Here is a 17,206-nt window from a genome sequence, read left to right on the forward strand (position 1 = left end):
GTACCAGCACTCCCAACATCTTATTCACATTGAATGATCTTAGTCTTAATATACAAGCAGTGAAAATAGCTGGAAGTTTATATATTTATTGAAATAGGATTCAGTACAGAGGGACTTGAGCCGTGTAAAATTCCAGGAAGTCAATTTAAATAGTAGAAATTGAGAATAATATGTATAGTCAGCAATATCCTGGGTAATATTTGGAGAACAAAAATAAATAAATGAATGAATGACCAAAACCTTACCTCCAAGAAACTTACAATTTTATACAGGTGGTAACACAGTCTTATTTTGGTTCATTAGTTGCAACTAAGACATCATTTTTTAATGCAGTAATTATTTGGGTTACTACTCTTCCCTTGTGTTTTTAATTCCTTTGGTGGTGGGGGGCTTGTTTGTGGGTTTTGTTTCGTTTTGTTTTTGTTTGCTTTTGAAAAGGTAACTTTAATCCATGCTTCAGTAAAAATTAATGCTTAGGGTTCAGGAAAATATTATGGTTTGCTCTAGTTTTCAATTCATGATGCAGTTTGCTGTATGTTCTCATTTCAAAATACTTGTTTCTAGCCTGGAGTGACCTTTCCCAGCAGTTTCACTGTTACTGCTGAGAGTGGCTGAGGACAGTAGAGGGGTCAGAGGTGGCAGAGAAAAAAGTCTGCCACGCTTACTGCTCAGATTTTTCTTCCTTATCTCCCTTACCTGCTTTTTCTCCCTTACCTTCTCTTCTGCTATTTTATCCCCTTACATCTGAAGGTACAAGAGCTATCATTTGGTGTTATCTACCTAGGGTTTCTTACCATTCACACTAAAAATCAGAATTTATCTGTCTGAGGAAAACGAAACATGCAAGACAGCAGGTCATCACATAGTTGTCATTATAGTATATTTGATTTTATATTCTAATTCAGACCTCTTTTGATTCCTTTCCATAAAGTAAGTTGATGATGATGGTTAAAATTAATTTAAAATTACCACGTGTCAAGAATTGTTCCAGATACTTTACATGGATTATATCATGAAGGTCACATTATGGTCCCCGTTGTCCAAATGAGAAACAGAGGCACAGAGAGGTTAAGTAACTTGCCCAGTGTCACAGAGCTAGTAAGTGGTGGTCTGATTCCAGAGTCTAATCTCTTAACTTCTACACTGTACTAAAATCCTTATATGGAACATCTGTGAAGACCAAAAAAACTTTTTACACAATGAAAGCAAAGCCCCAGAGTCTATTCACGATCGATTTTAGAGAAATTCTACTCACCTATATTTTTAATGTGTTGTGACAAGTTTCATAAATGAAAAATGCTTTAAGTTTCTGCTCGATTATAACAATGAACAGAGCAAACCGACTTCAATTAAATACTTTATTAAGAAAAATCGAAGATGGCCGAATAGGAGCAGCTCCAGTCTCCAACTCCCAGCGCGAGCGACACAGAAGACCGGTGATTTCTGCATTTTCAACTGAGGTACTGGGTTCATCTCACTGGGGAGTGCCGGACGATCGGTGCTGGTCAGCTGCTGCAGCCCGACCAGCGAGAGCTGAAGCAGGGCGAGGCATTGCCTCACCTGGGAAGCGCAAGGGGGAAGGGAGTCCCTTTTCCTAGCCAGGGGAACTGAGACACACAACACCTGGAAAATCGGGTAACTCCCACCCCAATACTGCGCTTTAAGCAAACAGGCACACCAGGAGATCATATCCCACACCTGGCCGGGAGGGTCCCACACCCACGGAGCCTCCCTCATTGCTAGCACAGCAGTCTGTGATCTACCGGCAAGGCAGCAGCGAGGCTGGGGGAGGGGCGCCCGCCATTGCTGAGGCTTAAGTAGGTAAACAAAGCTGCTGGGAAGCTCCAACTGGCTGGAGCTCACAGCAGCTCAAGGAAACCTGCCTGTCTCTGTAGACTCCACCTCTGGGGACAGGGCACAGTAAACTAAACAAACGCAGCAGACACCTCTGCAGAAGCAAACGACTCTGTCTGACAGCTTTGAAGAGAGCAGTGGATCTCCCAACACGGAGGTTGAGATCTGAGAAGGGACAGACTCCCTGCTCAAGTGGGTCCCTGACCCCTGAGTAGCCTAACTGGGAGACATCCCCCACTAGGGGCAGTCTGACACCCCACACCTCACAGGGAGGAGTACACCCCTGAGAGGAAGCTTCCAAAGCAAGAATCAGACAGGTACACTCACTGTTCAGAAATATTCTATCTTCTGCAGCCTCTGCTGCTGATACCCAGGCAAACAGGGTCTGGAGTGGACCTCAAGCAATCTCCAACAGACCTACAGCTGAGGGTCCTGACTGTTAGAAGGAAAACTATCAAACAGGAAGGACACCTACACCAAAACCCCATCAGTACATCACCATCATCAAAGACCAGAGGCAGATAAAACCACAAAGATGGGGAAAAAGCAGGGCAGAAAAGCTGGAAATTCAAAAAATAAGAGCGCATCTCCCCCGGCAAAGGAGTGCAGCTCATCGCCAGCAACGGATCAAAGCTGGACGGAGAATGACTTTGACGAGATGAGAGAAGAAGGCTTCAGTCCATCAAATTTCTCAGAGCTAAAGGAGGAATTACGTACCCAGCGCAAAGAAACTAAAAATCTTGAAAAAAAAGTGGAAGAATTGATGGCTAGAGTAATTAATGCAGAGAAGGTCCTAAACGAAATGAAAGAAATGAAAACCATGACACGAGAAATACGTGACAAATGCACAAGCTTCAGTAACCGACTCGATCAACTGGAAGAAAGAGTATCAGCGATTGAGGATCAAATGAATGAAATGAAGCGAGAAGAGAAACCAAAAGAAAAAAGAAGAAAAAGAAATGAACAAAGCCTGCAAGAAGTATGGGATTATGTAAAAAGACCAAATCTACGTCTGATTGGGGTGCCTGAAAGTGAGGGGGAAAATGGAACCAAGTTGGAAAACACTCTTCAGGATATCATCCAGGAGAACTTCCCCAACCTAGTAGGGCAGGCCAACATTCAAATTCAGGAAATACAGAGAACGCCACAAAGATACTCCTCGAGAAGAGCAACTCCAAGACACATAATTGCCAGATTCACCAAAGTTGAAATGAAGGAAAAAATCTTAAGGGCAGCCAGAGAGAAAGGTCAGGTTACCCACAAAGGGAAGCCCATCAGACTAACAGCAGATCTCTCGGCAGAAACTCTCCAAGCCAGAAGAGAGTGGGGGCCAATATTCAACATTCTTAAAGAAAAGAATTTTAAACCCAGAATTTCATATCCAGCCAAACTAAGTTTCATAAGTGAAGGAGAAATAAAATCCTTTACAGATAAACAAATGCTTAGAGATTTTGTCACCACTAGGCCTGCCTTACAAGAGACCCTGAAGGAAGCACTAAAAATGGAAAGGAACAACCGGTACCAGCCATTACAAAAACATGCCAAAATGTAAAGACCATTGAGGCTAGGATGAAACTGCATCAACTAACGAGCAAAATAACCAGTTAATATCATAATGGCAGGATCAAGTTCACACATAACAATCTTAACCTTAAAAGTAAATGGACTAAATGCTCCAATTAAAAGACACAGACTGGCAAACTGGATAAAGAGTCAAGACCCATCAGTCTGCTGTATTCAGGAGACCCATCTCACACGCAGAGGCATACATAGGCTCAAAATAAAGGGATGGAGGAAGATTTACCAAGCAAATGGAGAACAAAAAAAAGCAGGGGTTGCAATACTAGTCTCTGATAAAACAGACTTTAAACCATCAAAGATCAAAAGAGACAAAGAAGGCCATTACATAATGGTAAAGGGATCAATTCAACAGGAAGAGCTAACTATCCTAAATATATATGCACCCAATACAGGAGCACCCAGATTCATCAAGCAAGTCCTTAGAGACTTACAAAGAGACTTAGACTCCAATACAATAATAATGGGAGACTTCAACACTCCACTGTCAACATTAGACAGATCAACGAGACAGAAAGTTAACAAGGATATCCAGGAATTGAATTCATCTCTGCAGCAAGCAGACCTAATAGACATCTATAGAACTCTCCACCCCAAATCAACAGAATATACATTCTTCTCAGCACCACATCATACTTACTCCAAAATTGACCATGTAATTGGAAGTAAAGCACTCCTCAGCAAATGTACAAAAACAGAAATTATAACAAACTGTCTCTCAGACCACAGTGCAATCAAACTAGAACTCAGGACTAAGAAACTCAATCAAAACCGCTCAACTACATGGAAACTGAACAACCTGCTCCTGAATGACTACTGGGTGCATAACGAAATGAAGGCAGAAATAAAGATGTTCTTTGAAACCAATGAGAACAAAGATACAACATACCAGAATCTCTGGGACACATTTAAAGCAGTGTGTAGAGGGAAATTTATAGCACTAAATGCCCACAAGAGAAAGCAGGAAAGATCTAAAATTGACACTCTAACATCGCAATTAAAAGAACTAGAGAAGCAAGAGCAAACACATTCGAAAGCTAGCAGAAGGCAAGAAATAACTAAGATCAGAGCAGAACTGAAGGAGATAGAGACACAAAAAACCCTCCAAAAAATCAATGAATCCAGGAGTTGGTTTTTTGAAAGATCAACAAAATTGACAGACCACTAGCCAGACTAATAAAGAAGAAAAGAGAGAAGAATCAAATTGACGCAATTAAAAATGATAAAGGGGATATCACCACCGACCCCACAGAAATACAAACTACCATCAGAGAATACTATAAACACCTCTACGCAAATAAACTGGAAAATCTAGAAGAAATGAATAATTTCCTGGACACTTACACTCTTCCAAGACTAAACCAGGAAGAAGTTGAATCCCTGAATAGACCAATAGCAGGCTCTGAAATTGAGGCAACAATTAATAGCCTACCAACCAAAACAAGTCCAGGACCAGATGGATTCACAGCTGAATTCTACCAGAGGAGGAGTTGGTACCATTGCTTCTGAAACTATTCCAATCAATAGAAAAAGAGGGAATCCTCCCTAACTCATTTTATGAGGCCAATATCATCCTGATACCAAAGCCTGGCAGAGACACAACAAAAAAAGAGAATTTTAGACCAATATCCCTGATGAACATCGATGCAAAAATCCTCAATAAAATACTGGCAAACCGGATTCAGCAACACATCAAAAAGCTTATCCACCATGATCAAGTGGGCTTCATCCCTGGGATGCAAGGCTGGTTCAACATTCGCAAATCAATAAACATAATCCAGCATATAAACAGAACCAAAGACAAGAACCACATGATTATCTCAATAGATGCAGAAAAGGCTTTTGACAAAATTCAACAGCCCTTCATGCTAAAAACGCTCAATAAATTCGGTATTGATGGAACGTACCTCAAAATAATAAGAGCTATTTATGACAAACCCACAGCCAATATCATACTGAATGGGCAAAAACTGGAAAAATTCCCTTTGAAAACTGGCACAAGACAGGGATGCCCTCTCTCACCACTCCTATTCAACATAGTGTTGGAAGTTCTGGCTAGGGCAATCAGGCAAGAGAAAGAAATCAAGGGTATTCAGGTAGGAAAAGAAGAAGTCAAATTGTCCCTGTTTGCAGATGACATGATTGTATATTTAGAAAACCCCATTGTCTCAGCCCAAAATCTCCCTAAGCTGATAAGCAACTTCAGCAAAGTCTCAGGATACAAAATTAATGTGCAAAAATCACAAGCATTCTTATACACCAGTAACAGACAAACAGAGAGCCAAATCAGGAATGAACTTCCATTCACAATTGCTTCAAAGACAATAAAATACCTAGGAATCCAACTTACAAGGGATGTAAGGACCTCTTCAAGGAGAACTGCAAACCACTGCTCAGTGAAATAAAAGAGGACACAAACAAATGGAAGAACATACCATGCTCATGGATAGGAAGAATCAATATTGTGAAAATGGCCATACTGCCCAAGGTTATTTATAGATTCAATGCCATCCCCATCAAGCTACCAATGAGTTTCTTCACAGAATTGGAAAAAACTGCTTTAAAGTTCATATGGAACCAAAAAAGAGCCCACGTCTCCAAGACAATCCTAAGTCAAAAGAACAAAGCTGGAGGCATCACACTACCTGACTTCAAACTATACTACAAGGCTACAGTAACCAAAACAGCATGGTACTGGTACCAAAACAGAGATATAGACCAATGGAACAGAACAGAGTCCTCAGAAATAATACCACACATCTACAGCCATTTGATCTTTGACAAACCTGAGAGAAACAAGAAATGGGGAAAGGATTCCCTATTTAATAAATGGTGCTGGGAAAATTGTCTAGCCATAAGTAGAAAGCTGAAACTGGATCCTTTCCTTACTCCTTATACAAAAATTAATTCAAGATGGATTAGAGACTTAAATGTTAGACCTAATACCATAAAAATCCTAGAGGAAAACCTAGGTAGTACCATTCAGGACATAGGCAAGGGCAAAGATTTCATGTCTAAAACACCAAAAGCAACGGCAGCAAAAGCCAAAATTGACAAATGGGATCTCATTAAACTAAAGAGCTTCTGCACAGCAAAAGACGCTACCATCAGAGTGAACAGGCAACCTACAGAATGGGAGAAAATTTTTGCAATCTACTCATCTGACAAAGGGCTAATATGCAGAACCTACAAAGAACTCAAACAAATTTACAAGAAAAAAACAAACAACCCCATCAAAAAGTGGGCAAAGGATATGAACAGACATTTCTCAAAAGAAGACATTCATACAGCCAACAGACACATGAAAAAATGCTCATCATCACTGGCCATCAGAGAAATGCAAATCAAAACCACAATGAGATACCATCTCACACCAGTTAGAATAGCGATCATTAAAAAGTCAGGAAACAACAGGTGCTGGAGAGGATGTGGAGAAATAGGAACACTTTTATACTGTTGGTGGGATTGTAAACTAGTTCAACCATTATGGAAAACAGTATGGCGATTCCTCAAGGATCTAGAACTAGATGTACCATATGACCAGCCATCCCATTACTGGGTATATACCCAAAGGATTATAAATTATGCTGCTATAAAGACACATGCACACGTATGTTTATTGCGGCACTATTCACAATAGCAAAGACTTGGAATCAACCCAAATGTCCATCAGTGACAGATTGGATTAAGAAAATGTGGCACATATACACCATGGAATACTATGCAGCCATAAAAAAGGATGAGTTTGAGTCCTTTGTAGGGACTTGGATGCAGCTGGAATCCATCATTCTTAGCAAACTATCACAAGAACAGAAAACCAAACACCGCATGTTCTCACTCATAGGTGGGAACTGAACAATGAGATCACTCGAACTCAGGAAGGGGAATATCACACACAGGGGCCTATCATGGGGAGGGGGGCGGGGGGAGGGATTGCATTGGGAGTTATACCTGATGTAAATGATGAGTTGATGGGTGCAGCACAGCAACATGGCACAAGTATACATATGTAACAAACCTGCACGTTATGCACATGTACCCTACAACTTAAAGTATAATAATAATAAATTAATTAAAAAAAAAAAGAAAAGAAAAATCATTATGGGTTGATGCCTCATACAACAAGTTGTTAGCTTAACCTGACTTTTTATGGAAGCCTGAACAAAACCTTAACTATATCTGCACATCATGGTTTTGCTCTATTAGGTCTTTACTGCATATTACTTACCAAATAAAAACATAGTTCCTTTTTTTAATGCCATATGTATACTAATCCAAACCTTTTAGAAGATGTAATACAGTAGAAGGATATTTTCAAATGTTCAGTTGTATCCTTTCATGATTTTCTACATAAGACACATCCCATAAATATAGCTCTAGAAGCGTATCTTGATACTGTATGCGCTAAATATGAAGCTGACAACCAGATCATTATTTTTAAATTTTTTTCTCTACTCTCCTAGAAGATTGGGCATTACAGCACTGTGGTTAAAAGCCTGGATTCTGGAGTCAGAGAGGCCTGGCTTTAAATACTAACTGTGCCATCATTATCTCTCCAACCTCAAGTAATTGACAAAACCTCGCCCAGCCAGTGCCCTCATCTGTAACATAAGGGTGATAATAATAGTACCTGTCTCATATGGTCATAGTAAGGAGTTAATTAAACAATTGACATAAAGCATATAGCACAGTCCCTGACACATTGCTTAATTTAGCAGCAGTTACTATTGGACCAAAAGATTGGAAAATTGCCTTGAGGTTTTTGAACTTCATTGACATTCTGTTAGGTGCTATAGAACCTGCTTTCAAACCAGTATGAACTTTGCAGTGAATGATGACCTTCTAGAGATTGAAATATTTTCTGTCTTTAAAGTTTGGTCTCTACTTACCAATATAAAATCTATTATTTTGAAACTATTATCACTATCATCATCAGATAATGATGAATGACACTTTTTAAAGAAACATCAAATTCTACTGGAATTGGTTTCCCATTAACAGTTGTTATATATATATATATATATATATATATATATATATATATAGACACACACACACACACACTATATATACATACACATATATATGTGTGTATGTGTATATATATATATAAAACAAGAGTATTTGATTATAGATGTTTAGTATGCTAACACGCTAGAATTTCAATAAGTAGATATAAGTCACAACCACATGCTGTAATCTACCAGAAAAATCTTAGTTGTCATTATTAAATAAATATTTATAAAATTGAAAGTATTGTACCAAAATAGTCCCGCACTACATTAGAGGCTTACAAACTAGTCATAACTTTTTTTTTTTTTTTTTTTTTTTTTTTGAGATGGAGTCTCGCTCTGTCGCCCAGGTTAGAGTGCAATGGCACAATCTCGGCTCACTGCAACCTCTGCCTCCCAGGTTCAAGCGATTCTCCTGCCTCAGCCTCCCAAGTAGCTGGGACTACAGGTGCCCACCACCACACGTGGCTAATTTTTGGATTTTTAGTAGAGATGGGTTTTCACCATGTTGGCCAGGCTGGTCTCAAACTCCTGACCTCAAGTGATCCACCTGCCTCGGCCTGCCAAAGTGCTGGGATTACAGATGTGAGCCACTGTGCCTGGCCTATAACTATTTAACCAGTAAACATTATGTAACAACTGCTTTAAACAGAGCAGAGGATATGAGCAAATAAAAGACTTTATTCCTAGACCTGAGTTATGTAATGTCTGTAAATAAAATTAAAAGTAACTACCTCACATAATTTATCAACAAATTAGAATGTTAAAATCTTAAAGATTATCAAATCCAATATCCTTATTTAGAAATGAAGAAAATTAGGTCCAGAAAAGTTGAGATCACATAGAAAGAGCTGGGACTAGGAGAGAAGGTGCTGAGTTTCACGTTTTGTATTTTTCACCTGTTATTGTAATAGTATAAGATAAACTAAATATATAAATTTCTGAAAAGGTTTTCAATAAGGAAGTATCACAGAGAAAAACTGAACAAGTAAAGAAATTGATTTTATTCAGGCTATTGCAATAGGGAGGTTTTGTCTTGGTCTTATATAGGCAGGGGTAGATGGGTTACATGTGAGATGATTTACTGGTGGGATCATGTTGCAATCAGGGGAAGTATCGGTTAGCTGAACAGGAAATGTGTATCTCTGTGTCTAGCTAGTTTCAGGGAAACAGACAGTTCTAATCTCAACTAATTATTTATGAGACAAAGAACGGGAGATTGGAGGGTCTGTATATGGCCTTTCAGTGGGTTCAGGCAATAGGGGAAAAGTCTGTGTTTGGTCTTTTCAGGGGTGTAATTATAGATGAGTCTTAGGGAAATCACGGGAAAGAAGGGACAGAGAGTTTTATCTTAAGTCATTTAGGAAAGGGTGTTTTGTATGTGTTTGTTTGGGCTTTTGTTTGTTTGTTGTCGATGTTATGGTTTTTTTGCATAAGTCATTTCCCAGGACACAAAAAAGTGGGAGAATTTCGGAAAACAAAAGGTTGGGGAATTTCTTAAGCAAAATTGTTTTCCAGGAGCATTAGGGCTCAGGTAAAGTCGTGTATTGTCAGTAGCAATATAAATGAAGATGAAATTTATTGGGTAGTCGAGGATACTGAATTCCTGCAGGTTGAATGCCAAAATAGAACACTGGGAACAAAGAAGGATGGGTGGGGAAAGAGAGAACTAAAGAATACTAAAAGCAGTCTTTATCTCCATTACAATTTTGCAAAAGCCTGGCCTTGGGGGAAAGTGGCATTTCTTTTAAATTCATCCTGCACGATCTATCTCCACAAAGTTGGAAAAAAATGACATTTTTCCAGTCAGTGTCTGCTGAATATATGACCATGTAAACAAAATACAGCTGATTGATATGACACAATTTATAGCCTGTCGTGAAGATGCTTGAGCCAAGACCTAACAGTAACTATAGCCTCACCTCTCTAGGCTCCAGTTTCTCATCTGAAAAATAAGGGAATTGGCTTTCAACCCTTTCTAGGGGCAGAAAAGAGGTGGGGCTAGTGGGCAAAGAAAACCTTCTTACAAATTAAATCTTACCCAGAAATTACAAATTTAAATAGAAAACAGATAAAAGCCAAGTTTCTCCAGATACAGCGAGGGAAGGGGGCAGATTCCTGGCAAAACTCCCATTCCCTTCCTCTTTGCTTTATTTGCCCTCTATTCTCTGAGCAGCTGCTAAAGCTTTGACAAAACACAAGGCTGACTTATCTCTAAGATCCCTTTCAACTGTACACACTATGAGTTAGTGAATTCAAATTCTGTAGTTAAGGAAGAATAATGAGCCAATACAAGTAAAAGTGGACCTATTTTTACAAAAGGGATATACTCCTGGAAAGAGGTTGAAATGTATGTCTATAAAGTTTGTAAACCACATTTGCCATTTAAAGTACTTGCAGAGAATTCCGTTGTAATTCAAACAATTAATTCCCAGTTTCCTACCTTGTAAGTTTGGAGTTTTGACATGTATATAACACTAACAGCTTGCACTTCACATTTACAATTGTAAAATACTTTAATGTCTTTTATTCACATAATAATTTTATTCTGTGGCAGCTATTGTTACCCTTTCTTTCTTTCTTTTCTTTTCTTTTTTCTTTTCTTTTCTTTTGTTTTCTTTTCTTTCTTTCTAGACGGAGTTTTGCTCTTGTTGCCCAGGCTGGAGTGCAATGGCACAATCTCGGCTCAATGCAACTTCCACCTCCCGGGTTCAAGCGATTCTCTTGCCTCAGCCTCCCTAGTAGCTGGGATTAGAGGCATGCACCACCACGCCAGGCTAATTTTTTTTTTTTTTTAGTAGAGACAGAGTTTCTCCATGTTGGTCAGGCTGGTCTCGAACTCCCAACCTCCGGTGATCTGCCTGCCTCGGCCTCCCAAAGTGCTGGGATTGCAAGCATGAGCCACCATGCCCAGCTGTGTTACCCATGTTTTATAGTTGAAAAGAAAACACAAGAAAGTTATGTGATTTGCCTTGCACAATAGACAATCAACATAACTAAAGACAGAGCTGAGATAGTGATCCAGTTTCTCTTTACTGTTAGCTCAGCACCCTTCCTTGAGCTTTTTCTTTCGTTTTTCAAAAAAATTCCTTTCTCGAAGCCAGTTTGTTTAAATAATGGCTATCTTGATTAAAAATCTCAATGCATACAGTTCAAATACTGTACTCTTCCTTAAGAGTACTTGGCAAATCTTATATTTTACATCTAAGATCTCCTTTCAGCGAGCATTCTCCCTCCTCCACAAAGCAAAAGATACACACACAAACACACACATACCACAAGTACCCTTGGGAATTGAAAACTAAATGGCAGTGCAAAATGTACCATTTACAGCCACCTTTCATTGTGAACCTATCCAGAAGAGGGGTGTGTGTGTGTGTGTGTGTGTGTGTGTGTGTGTTGCTTTTTTTTTTTTTCTTTATCTGAGGCATAAATGCCTTGGAACATTTTATACGATGACAATTGTGGACCTGAAATAACAGGTTAAATTTTAATTTACTTAAGGTTTTGCAGATGTTTATTTCACAGACCCAGTCAGTAGATAAAGATTCATCATGTGGTACCAAACTAAAAAACTGCACCAACCCCACCCAGGTAATCATTGTGCATTCAGATGGAATGCAGTCCTGCAGTATAATTCTGTGGTTCTGCAATATTGGTTCATAGGACATGAGGATATTGGGCAGCCCTCTGAGTCAACCCATAGTTTCAGTATCTTTTACTTAAAGGATATTAGAGCCCAAGACATTGAGGTAGAATTGGGAATAATTCATATAAGCACAACAAACCACATGAATAAAATAGAAGTTATGCACTAACAAAGACAACATTGTTGGGAGTGTAACAGTATTATTTTTAAAGATTGATGGCAAATTACAGTAAATGTTTCCTATAATGCTATATAGATGTTTCCCTAACATAAGGCTTCAGAGGGCCCAGCTAGAGTGCTGCAGCTTGTTTTCAACTATATTAAATCACTTTATCAATATACTTCAGTTTTAACAAAAGCTTTCCTAAAGCATACTGGAGACTTGACTTCTAAAACAGATTTGTGGAAAGGGTTTCCTATGCTGAAAGACAAACTTATTTATTGTATAAAAAATCACGTTAAATGTCCTTGGTGTTTAGTGTTTCATTCTTGTTTCATTTTGATCCTCATTTTACTTAAAAAAAAAAAAACTAATATACACCTTTCCTGTGATGCAATAAGAAATAGGTCTGTCTTGTGGTCCCTCTAGTCTAACAGTCTGTATCTGACAGGGTCACTAAGTGGTATGCTATAGAATGCCATGTTTATCCTCCTGGACTAGTCCTATCAAAGCTAAGGGATCTTCCCATAACATTTTTACAACATTTTATTTTTGTGGAGGAGCTAGTCCATTGTAGAAGTTTATCAGCCATGCATATATTTAATTCTGTTGTATCCATTTATATCTTTGAACCTGTATTACTTTTAAAGGAAGTTTAAACATTTACTAGCTTTTTTTGTGGAGTCCAATGTAATTCTAGTTACTTGAAGTTTACTTTTGAATATGAAGTTTTAGAGTTCCAGAATTTAGTGCACAAATCTGCATTTTTCCTGCATGGAACTTTTGTAATCTCCTAGATGATAATCACATATTCTTTTTTAGCCTCCACATGTTTATTATTAAGAGTCCTTGTGTTTGCTTTTGTATTCTTCTTGTAGCTTCCATTTTTCCCTTAGTCATTTTAATGGTCATTTTCTATTTTCATTATAATTATACTGAAAGTGTCAGCCACAACTATACACAGATACCATCTTCTCTTCTTGGTTCTAGGTGAGGGAAAAATAACAGTTAAAAAGTTGAGTTGAAAGAGAAACCATACCTGACCACCTCAAATGCTCCATTGAACTAATAACAAGGAAAGAAAACTGAAATTCTTAGTATTCGGAAACACAGAAGCTCATACTTTTTAATCCTGTATCAGCCAAGCTGCTACTTTAACTGTACTAAGTACTGTGGAAAGCTAACAAATAAAGCAGAAGACATAGTGCTTGCCCTTGAGCAGATTCCCATTACATAGGACAGCTGGAAGAAACATGCATACAAACACGTACAATACAAACAACATGCAACAAACTGTTGTACAGAAATAAAAATAAGATGGTTAGGTGATTAACAGGCTTAAAAGAAGAAGATGAAAATATGACTGTTTTTGGAGAAGTAGTTTGAGCCAGACCTTGGAAAACAAGAAAAATCACTCCTAGTGATCTTGAGGAGTACGTATTTAGGAGAATGGAATAATCAAGTGGTAAGGGGGAAATGCAGATGGTAATAGCTTAGGTGGTAAGTGGATAATGAAACAATAGCACAGTTGATAGAAACAGTTCGACAAGGAAAGGAAGGAGATAAATAGTATGATAATTAGACAAAAGGGCAGTTGGGTCATGTTATTCCTTTTTTTTTTTTTTTTTTTACAAATTTTTCAAAAGAAGACATTATTATTATTATTATTATTATTATTACTATTATTGAGACAAAGTCTCACCCTGTCACCCAGGCTGGAGTGCAGTGGCGCAATCTTGACTCACTGCAACCTCCGCCTCCTGGGTTCAAGCGATTCTCCTGCCTCAGCCTCCCGAGTAGCTGGGATTACAGGCGCGTGCCACCATGCCTGGCTAAGTTTTGTATCTTCAGTAGAGATGGGGTTTCACCATGTTGGCCAGGCTGGTCTCAAACTCCTGACCTTGTGATCCGCCCGTCTCAGCTTCCCAAAGTGCTGGGATTATAGGTATGAGCCACTGCAAGAGACTTGTGTTTGTTTGAAGACAAAGAATGAGGAGCCAATAGAGAGGGAGACACCGAGTATGAGTAAGAAAGAAGATTGTGAAGGGACCAAAGTCCCAGCGTAAGCAGGAGAGAAGAGGAGGGAGGAGCCTTAGAGATAAACTGGGACATCAAATTGGATGGCATACTGAGTATGAAAGAGGCATTTTGGTATTTTAGAAATAAGAGATAGGAGCTGAAAAAGAGGACACAGTAAGTGTGGTGGCATCTATTAATATTATTAGTACTCTGCCATGAGTTTTGTCTGTGAGAAGTTTTAATTCATGTAACTGAAGATTTTCTGCATGCCTAAAAGGTAGAAGTCAAAGGCTATAGCAATATGGCAAGTTATGAGCACTGGTATCTCTGCTTCTCTTTCTGGAGGCCTAGTACAAGATGTGCCATTCCCTCATTACCCTCAATTATGTCATGGGTAGTTCATCATATAATTGTTTTTATTAAATGACCAATAAGTGGTTGTTGAAAATGTAGACAGATGTGAATGTTCTATCCTCTGGGGACTTATATTCTAAAATAAAGGAGAGGAAACTGGATTAACTTAGCTATAATCAGCCATCCTGCCACCATCCAAAGTTAAGAAGGATGTGATCATGATAACTGACATATAACAGTATCTAACATTGTATGAAATATAGAAAATGGGCATCCCTGATGTGTACTACAAATCACACATTCTAAAATACTGGCCAGGGGATAGTTCTGCTTCTAGGTAGCAGGTAACATTTTTAAATGACTTGGAAATACATCAGAACTCTTATGACAGTACATGATGTTTTGTGTGTATATGCTATGCCAATTCACACAGTCTAATTGTATTTTTGTGACAGTTTTATTGAGATATAGTTTATATAGCATAATGTAATTGTGCACTAATTTAAAGTGCACAATTCAGTGATCTTTAGCGTATTCAGAGTTGTGTAGCAATTACCAATATTTAATTCTAGAACATTTTCATCACATCAGAAAGAAACCTCATAGGCATTGGCTGTCACTCCATATCCCCACCTCCCTGCAACCCCTGGCAACCACTGATCTACTGTTTGTCTCTATAGATTTGCCTATTTCTACATTTCATATAGAATCATATAATATGTAGCAATGTATCAATACTTCATTTTTATGGCTGAACAATATTCCATAATATGGGTATACAAAAATTTTGTTTATCCATTCATTAGTTGATAGATCTTTTGTGGATTTTCACTTTTGGGCTATTGTGAATAATGATTCTATGAACATTCATGTATAAGGTTTTATTAGAAAACCTGTTTTTAATTCTTTGGAGTGTACACCAAGTTGTGAAATGACAGGGTCATATGGTAATTCTGTGTTTAACATTTTATGTTTAACAGTTCTTCAACTGATGAACTGCTTTCCAAAGCAGCTGCACCATTTTACATTCCCACCAGCAATGTATGAGAATACCAGTTCTCCACATCCCTACACTTGTTATTGTCTGTTGTTTTTATTTTAGCCATCCTAATGGGTGTAAAGTGGTATCTCATTGTGGTTTTTATTTGCATGTCCCTGATGACTAATGATGTTAAGCTTCATTTACTGTTCTTATTGGTCATTAGTCTGTCTTCTTTGGAGAAATGTCTATTCAGATCATTTGCTCTTTTTTCAATTATTTAACTTTTATTGTTGAGTTGTAAGCCTCCTTAATATACCATAGATACAAGCCCCTTATCCAATATATCATTTGCAAATGTTTTCTCCCATTCTGTGGGCTGCTTTTCCACTTTCTTAATAGTGTCTTTTGAAGCACAGAAGTTTTTATTTTTGATGAAATCCAATTTATGTATTTTTTTCTTTGTTATTTGTGCTTTGATGTCATGTCTAAGAAACTACTGACAAATCCAAGGTGACAAAGATTTATGCCCATATTTTCATTTGAGAATTGTACAGCGTTAGCCCTTACATTTAGGCATTTGATCCATTTTGAGTTGTTTTTTGTATATGGTATGAGGAAGGGGGTCATGTTTATTCTTATGCATGTGGATACCCAGTTGTTCCAGTATCATTTGTTGAAAATATTATTCTTTCCCCCATTGAATTGTCTTGGTGACCTTGTTGAAAATCAGTTGAGCATAAATGTGAGGTTTCATTTCTAGATTCTCAATTGTATTCCATTGATCTGTATATCTATCCTAATGCCAGTACTCTTTATCTTGATTAGTGTAGGTTTGTAATCAGTTTTGAAATCAGGAAGTGTGAGGCCTCCAAATTTTTTCTTTTTAAAGATTGTTTTGTTATTCTGGGTCCCTTGCATTTCCATATTAATTTTAGCATCACCTTGTCTGTTTCTGCAAAAATAAATGAGAGTTGGAATTATGACAGGGATTGCATTGAATCTGTAAATCAATTTGGGAAGTACTGACATCTTAACAATAATAAGTCTTTTGCTCCATGAACATAGGATATCTTTCCATTTATTTAACAAATCTTTAATTTATTTCAATTATGTCTTGTAGTTTCTCAGTATACAAGTCTCACAGTTTCTTTTATTGAATTATTCCTAAGTATTTTATTCTTTTCAACGATATTATAAATTCACATTCTTTTCTTAATTTCATTTTGGAGTTTTCATTGCATATAGTCATATTAATTCATAAATCTTTGAATTTTTTACAATTGGCAATATTTTCTTTCAAGAGATATTTTATTCCACCTTGACCCATAAGTCTGAGTAAATGTTTGAATATGTAATAATTTGATGATACATTTGTGCTTTATATCAATTTTAGTTTTCACCAATACAATTCAAAGTAATTGGCTACCTCATGTACCCATTCATAATCCATATATAGAAACTTCTACAAACATAATTTGTATTACACAGTGTGAGATTGTATAGCAAGTCACAAGAGCCTTCTTAAGTTTGGAAACTCATTTTTCCGAAAGCTACCTAATGGTCAATAGACCACACCAGAAGAATCGTGAAACTTTAGT

At 37.8% G+C, this 17,206-nt stretch overlaps 1 protein-coding gene across 5 annotated transcripts in view; it reads left to right on the forward strand.

Moving 5' to 3' along the window:
- Positions 1 to 17,206, forward strand: part of LOC105468440 (teneurin transmembrane protein 1) — an 839,487-nt gene that overhangs the window by 553,922 nt on the left and 268,359 nt on the right. The window lies entirely within an intron of this gene.

This window comes from Macaca nemestrina, chromosome X (assembly GCF_043159975.1).
Source record: "Macaca nemestrina isolate mMacNem1 chromosome X, mMacNem.hap1, whole genome shotgun sequence".
Classification (NCBI taxonomy): domain Eukaryota; kingdom Metazoa; phylum Chordata; class Mammalia; order Primates; family Cercopithecidae; genus Macaca; species Macaca nemestrina.